Here is a 7,449-nt window from a genome sequence, read left to right as displayed (position 1 = left end):
AAGATGTAAATTAATTCCAGTTGAATGTTGACTGTTGACTGTTCCAATCATATATATATATATATATATATATATATATATATATATATATTACTTTGTACTATTATACTGTCCTTTAGTGGTAACAACACAATTCTTATATTTGATACAGATACACTTGAGAGTGCACTTAGAGAGAGATTTTATTGCCATCAGCCGTAGTTTTACGCGCTGAAAACTGTATCTAGAATGACTTTGATTAGCGTTTTAGTATTCAGAGCAGGGGGTTGTCTAACCTTGTTATATTTTATTTAGTTTGTCAAATGATATCAGTCAGATTTTGTAGTCTATGCGCACAAACATGTGCACCCATGGCAACCCTGAAACCACAGAGTCCCTCCACATAACCGATCCCAATTAAACCCCTGGTAATACACAAAACCTTATTGTGCCATACCTGTAGGAGGAGATGGTTAAACGTGTTTTTGACAAAATCAAAGATGGATGAAACACAAAATGGCTGATGCGGAGGTTTCATAAATTCCCAGTTGGGATCCTTAACTTTGATGAAGCACAAGAAATTTAGTTGAAATATCTGCTTTCATGCCAAAGTAATGGGGATTTAAATGTTTTTTTTTTTAATGATATAGCGCCCCTATGAAACTTGGTGCATACCCAGTATTCCTAATACCAACAAAGTGTACCAAGTTTGGCATTACTCCAAGAAATCACTGCTGAGATATGACTATGACTGTTTTGGTGTCTTCACCATGGAATTGCATTGGATGACAGTGGCCATATCTTTTGCCCAATATGGTGGACTTTAATGCCAATGGGTGCATTACAGCAAAAAAATGTACCTTGAAATTTGGCCTGTTGATGGCACTACAGAGATGGATGGATTGATCCCAAATTTGACGCCTGGATACTTTGGACTGTCCTCTATCAATGTGCTAAATTTCATAAAAATCCATCAAGGGGTTCTATGGGCTGCCATAGACTCCCATAAGACAGCGGAACTTTTGGTCAGAACCCTCTGTAGATGATACGGACGAAATTTGGTGGTGATAGGATCAACGGTCTAGGACTAGTTTGCAAAAGTAGGTTTTTCGAAAAATTGAAAATATGATTTTTTTTTTTCAAAAATCTGTTACAGTTGATGAGTCTATTCAATTCACAATACACAAGAAATTTGGTTGAAACATCTGCTTTGGTTCCAAAGCTATAGGCATTTGAATTTTTTTTTTCTCTGTTTTTCTGGTATAGCACCCCGATATGGCCAAATTTCATGAAACTTGGTGGGTACCCAATATTCCCCCTGGCAATAAAGTAAACCAATTTTGGTGTGACTCCAACCAAGCATTGCTGACCTATTTCGGTGTCTTCGGCATTGAAATTCATTGGACACGATGTGGCCGCTGTTGTCCAATGAATTTCCGGCCCTTCGGTGCTTGGCCCCTAATAATAATAATAATAATAATAATTGTGAAAAATTCTAACAATTACAGTAGGTGCCTAGCACCTTTAGTGCTTGGCCCCTAACTAGCAATACATGCTCTCCATTATGGTGAACTGGACAGTCCAATTATACATCACTCATAAATAATCACCTCCTGATAACTGTGTAAAGCTTGGCCTGCAGTCACTTTAATTCACTAGGATGAGTCTATAATACCTAATAAAATATAAAATTCTACTATTATGAGACTTTTTCTTTGTTTCCATGTACAATTATATGAGGTGTGAAGTTAGTGCACATTGATAATTTTGCTTTTCCTTCAGATAATAACTTAAAGAACGAGAAACATTTCAATCAACAGGGAAATAAAAATCAAAGGCAGCCAGTCCATCTTTCATCTTCATTCCTCTCTGTGCAGTTGTGGATTTGATTCATTACTAAAGAGAATTCCCCTATCCAGACAGGGGTACAGTAAGGGCCAAAGCTGGGTCCTGCTATCTACCACCCTTCTAGAGTTTGTGCTGTTGGTTAAGTGTGATAGGTTGCAGTTTCCTACATAGATACATACAGCTGTAGGTTGTCCTACTGCAACTATTTAATTTCCACCCTTCCTGCTGTTGGTTCTTTGCCATGAAGGCCAGGGCCGTCTCTGCAATCCAATTTCCTCAAAGACCATGGTCTGCTCTAGTATTCCCAGGATAAACAGAGAAGCAGCTGCCAGTTTGGGCTTTGCACTCAGTCAAGTCTGTTTTCATTTCATACCCAAGTATCATATGTGATTAGATGTTTTTACACTGAGTTTGCACATCAAAGTCTTTTAGTCTATTTCTTTTCACCACCAGGGCATAAGGTGCTTTATGTTATCTGGGTGGTAGTGTGACCACCAGAGCTGTCTGGGACCTGAGCTTGTCACTATAGTAGAAAGTTGCAGAGTCAAATCTCTGACAGGACTCTGGTGGTGCACCTCTGAAAATAGGTACTTCAAATGAATTGCCTCTGTGAATATCCTGTTGTATGCAAATTATGTAGAAGGTAATCTACATAAGTCACCCTGGATAAGAGCCTCTGTCTATCAGATATGCAATGTTTTAAACTGAGTGATATTTGCAGTGTTCGTCATAACCTTGTCTGACTCTGTGGGTAGAAGTTACAAATGACCTCACTGTCACATGAATGCTGACATGGCTTATAACCTTACTTGAGCCAATCACTTAAGCAAACAAATCAAAAAGAATAATTTTATTTATCAGCTTGGCTCATTACTTTGATTAAATTTTGACATTCTGACAGTCTTATGAGTACCTGATCTATAAAACAACAACTGAACCATCATCTGCGCATAACTCTACAATGTATTCTTCAGCAGTTTAAAAATCATTCCTAACTTTGGCAAATGAAAAAAAAAAATTCCAAGTAAACTTGCTCCAAAACTTGATGCAATGCTGTAGCGTGTATACTTAAAAAATCAGCTTAAGGTCAGTCATTTCATTTGTAAGAAATTCCACAAAAGGCAATATGAAACACAATGTTTCTTCATGCAGCGATTTTCTTACAGCCCATTAAAATCAAAGGTAATCTTTCTTGGTAATGGCAAGAACTCCAGCTAATTGCAAAACCACACTCCATTCCCTATTTTCAAAGTGAATTCAAGGGGACAAAAAAACAAACAGCAAAATGATAGAATTGTTAGTGGAGTTTTTAAGTAATGTTTTCATTTTGCTCTAGTCTTAAGTCACTACGAGACTTGGAAAAAGGGCACATCCATGTAAGGATTCTAAACCTCACAGCAGTTAGCCATAAGACACATCAGAATGGATCTCTTGCTGGTTCAAACCCTAAAAGTATTTTCTGAAAGCGATTATATTCAAAATTTAATTGAAGGTGAGCTCACATGTGCTGTTGCCTGAGCCAGTCAGCTCTAATGGGAGCTGCCCTAAACTTTATCAGGATGGTTGTGTGCGCAAAAGTGCAAGAAAAATTTGGATTCTGATTTAACAGGTTTCATAAGTCAGAAAAGCAATGATTCAAAAGTTGCACAGTGAGATTTCCACAGTCAGGAAATTCATGGTGGTGGTTGCAGGTGGTGTGGTAGACATGCAGAAAAACCCCTCTCTGGAGGATTTTCCTCTAATGATGTTTACCTGGACGTGTTGTTCTCTTGCTGTAAGAATTCCAGTTGTATGCAGTGTTTTCTCTGCACAAACACTGCATGTGTTCTACAGAGAACAAAGGCAGGGTTAAAATCTACAAGGAGTGGAGGGGAAGGGTAGAGCGGCACTAATGATGCAGTCTCTCGCATTCATCACCACTGGCTGTTCCTCTTGGCTTCCTGTCCCACCTGAGAAGATGCTGAGCGTTTAGCAGGACACAAACTAGTGAGGGGATCCCAGAAGGAGCTGTTCAGTGACTACGCTGTGTTTACTCCAGTTAGCTGTGAACTTGGCACCTAACGTGGGAAGGAGTGATATTTCACCTGCAGGCATGTGTCATGCTGCTGTCTCTGAGCCAATTGAAATACCAATGGAGAAAGCAACTCCAATAATATGAGTACAACCACACTGGTATAAACATGCTGAGAATTTCTACTTGATAAAGCCTGTGTGTGTCCCATTGGACTCCTCCTCACTTCCCTGCTTCCTGAATGGAAGTAGCTCAAGTAGCAGTCCCACCTCTCAGCTCAGCAAGCCCAGCACAGCAAAGTTTTGTTTTTTCAAGCCAAAGCCATGAGTTCTACGACAATACGACAAATTGTGTGGTCCACTTCATTTTTCAGGCCAAGCCCTTGAACTGGAATGTGTTTACAGTATTGTGGTTCATAACCACAACATTAAAAAAGAGATTCATTTGTTTAATGATGTTACCATAAAACTAAAGAATGGATTTGTAGTTCAAAAGGTCAAATCATTTTCTCTGATGAAAGATATGTTTTTTTTAAACAAATTCATACTGTTGGTAATATTACATTTTACTGCAGTTAAAAACTGCTATATAGACCATGGAACAAACTACAGCTTGAGCTCCTTGGATTCTTACAGTGGAAGAGTGTGGCAAGCAAAGCTTACTATAAACGGGGAGATAAGTTACCATTACATTACATGCTCTTACCCAGAGCAACTTCCAGAACAAGAGAATATAAGTGTATTCATTCAAGTTAAATGAGTAGCAAAGTCAAACCAGGCTAACAACACTCCCAGACCAGTGAGTGTGAGCATAACGCCACTCAAGTCCTACCACAAATGCAATCTGACTAGTCAACAGAAGTATAAGTATAATAAGATACACAATACTGCATGTATAATAAACATCAAGTACTAGAAGTAGCAGGTGTTAGGGGCCAGGGATTGAAGTGGGACCGAGATGTAGTCTGAAGGCTGGTGTTGTATTGTACCTCACTTGTTAGTCGCTTTGGATAAAAGCAGTAGGTGATTTGAGGGGGGATGCTATCCCCCTTGTTAACCTGCCATCCACCCTCTCCATCCCCTAGTTAGTTGCAGAGAGATTGCTGCGTGTGCATCTGCCATCCCCCCGGTTAAAAATGAACAAATTACCTACTGGATAAAAGCATCTGCCAAATGAATAAATGTAATGTAAATGAAGAGGTGGGTCTTCAGTCTGTGCTATAAGATGGCCAGTGATTCTGCTGTCCTCACATCTGTGGGAAATTCATTCCACCACTGAGGGACCAGTACCGGGATCATATCGGAGAGGAGTGACCCCATCAGAATGGGACAGTTAGTTGCCCCATTGTTGCAGAGCGTAGTGATCTTGATGGAACATAGGGTTTGAAGATCGATCGTAGGTATGAGAGAGCTGTCTCATTCACCGTCCTGTATGCCAGCACCAAGGTTTTGAACTTGATGCAGGTGATAACAGGAAGCTTATGAAGTGAGGTGAGGAGGGGAGTAACTTGACTATAGGACCCAGCATTAGTCCACATACCAGCAAATTCACTGCATGGGAGTGGCTATTGTTCCTTTCTGTGGCTGGATGAAAATATCACCATGTCTGGCATGCCTGTCTCTCAACACATTTTGGGTGTTAAACATCTAGATCCATGTTGATATTTGTTTGAGAAGTTAGAAATAAATTATTGTGCAATGAAAGTTGGTTCATACAACACAAGTGGACATTTGCATTATAGGCTAATTTGAGCCTGCTACAAACCCCCAATGCTATGGGTCAAGTAAGACAAGTAACCTTTCTATTCAGTCTGACCTAATCAAAAGCACAGAACAATTATAAGTTAAGACTTAAGCTGGACAATCACTAGAATAGAGAATAGAGAAGCCCCTGATTTAGGGGAAGCATGTGCCAATAGACTGGAGGAGGATGGGAGGAGTGGCTGAACCCCACAGAGGACATCTTGTGACATGTGTGTGATGTTGAAACCAAAGCCAAGCAATCTGCAAAACAATAAAAAGGCAGAAAGAGCTTCATCTGTGTGAGGACAGGGGGAAAGGCAGGGCACTGTAGTTCTGGCCCAGTGGGAGTGTGGACTATTCCATTTTAATGAGGGACCTTGTCTGAGAGAATCAACTGATTACTGTGATGAAGTGAACATGCAATGCAAAAAAAGCAACACTTTTCCTATATATTTCAATCCCCTGTTATGTTCTCCAGGCATCTGTAGTGGAACGTTTCTGGCATTGGTTGAAATTCCCTGAAGCTCAAATCTATTAGTCATGCAGCAGACTATTTATATGACTGTGGTTGCAACTAAATACAAAACCCACAATACTGACAATTTCCTGAATTTCCTGACAAAACCACATCATTAATGTAAACAGATATAATACTATAAGAGTGGAAAATAGTCAGAAGTGCTTTTCATTGAATATATTTGGTTCATAGCCACCTCCATAGATGTGGTCAGTATGGCTAACGCTGTACCACTTTTCATACAGGGGTGGCAAGGCCATACCATGTTTCATTGACAGGTAATGTCAACAAGTAAAAATTCCGATAAGTTCACTGGCTTTGGTTAGTTCGATTGCTGCACAACAGGAGTAATCTGGTTGTTTGGCTGCATCATTGTATACCAGTTTATTGTACAACAATAAAATGTTAATTTGCTGCCAAGTTTGGTGTCTGAAATGAGCATCAGTATTGCTTACATGGTGAGCATGGTTACTATTGAAATTATACAGTCTGACAAGTGCTTAATGTTTGTCCTTAAAATGACAATCAAGGGTTCAATCAAGATTAAATGAGTTGAATTATGACCAACTTCTGGTAGCATTACATCAGGTTTAGAATATGGGCTAAATACAATTAGACCACAGCAAAGAAAACCCAACAAAGACACAGAATGGAAATTAAGAAAAAAATGTAACCTACCTGCTCTCTTCTGCTCAAGAATTAAGTTTTATTAGACTATTTATCAAACTGATTTCCTTCAGCATTGGTCATGAATAACTGATGAGTTCATCCTTTGGTTCCTCTTTTGGCAGGGGTGAGTGCATTAGTGTACTCTGTTTTACACAAATAATTTCAACATTCCACTCCTAGATGCCTTTACATAACAATATTTTCAGTGTTGGCATTGCTTTGAGTGATAGAAGACCATTCCCAAACTTTCCACACTTTGCAGGCATAATAACTTGCTGAGGAAATATCATTTGCATGATATTCAACTACTTCCTTAGTGGTATCTTAATAGGTAGCATGAGATCTAACAAAAGCTTCCAAGCTCCCAAATACATTACAGTATGTTAAATTACATGCATTTAGCATACGTCCAGCACAAGAGAAGTGTAGCGATCCAAGTTATATGTGCAACAGTGACAGACCAGAGAGTGAGCGCAACACCATTCAAGCATTATTATAAGTTAACATGATAATGCTGTAACTAAGACAACCTAGAAACTGTGGGAAGAAGTCGCATACATACAATACAATTGTGACTAAACATTTCAGGAACATTTGCAATTCTACACAATGTGTTATTTTTTTATCTGCACACACTTTTGTCCAGGGCAACCTGTATTGCTAATGCAGTGATCTGTAAAGGG

This window comes from Megalops cyprinoides, chromosome 24 (assembly GCF_013368585.1).
Source record: "Megalops cyprinoides isolate fMegCyp1 chromosome 24, fMegCyp1.pri, whole genome shotgun sequence".
NCBI classification, from domain to species: domain Eukaryota; kingdom Metazoa; phylum Chordata; class Actinopteri; order Elopiformes; family Megalopidae; genus Megalops; species Megalops cyprinoides.
The sequence above is the reverse complement of the archived record's forward strand: the minus strand, read 5'-3'. Positions refer to the sequence as shown.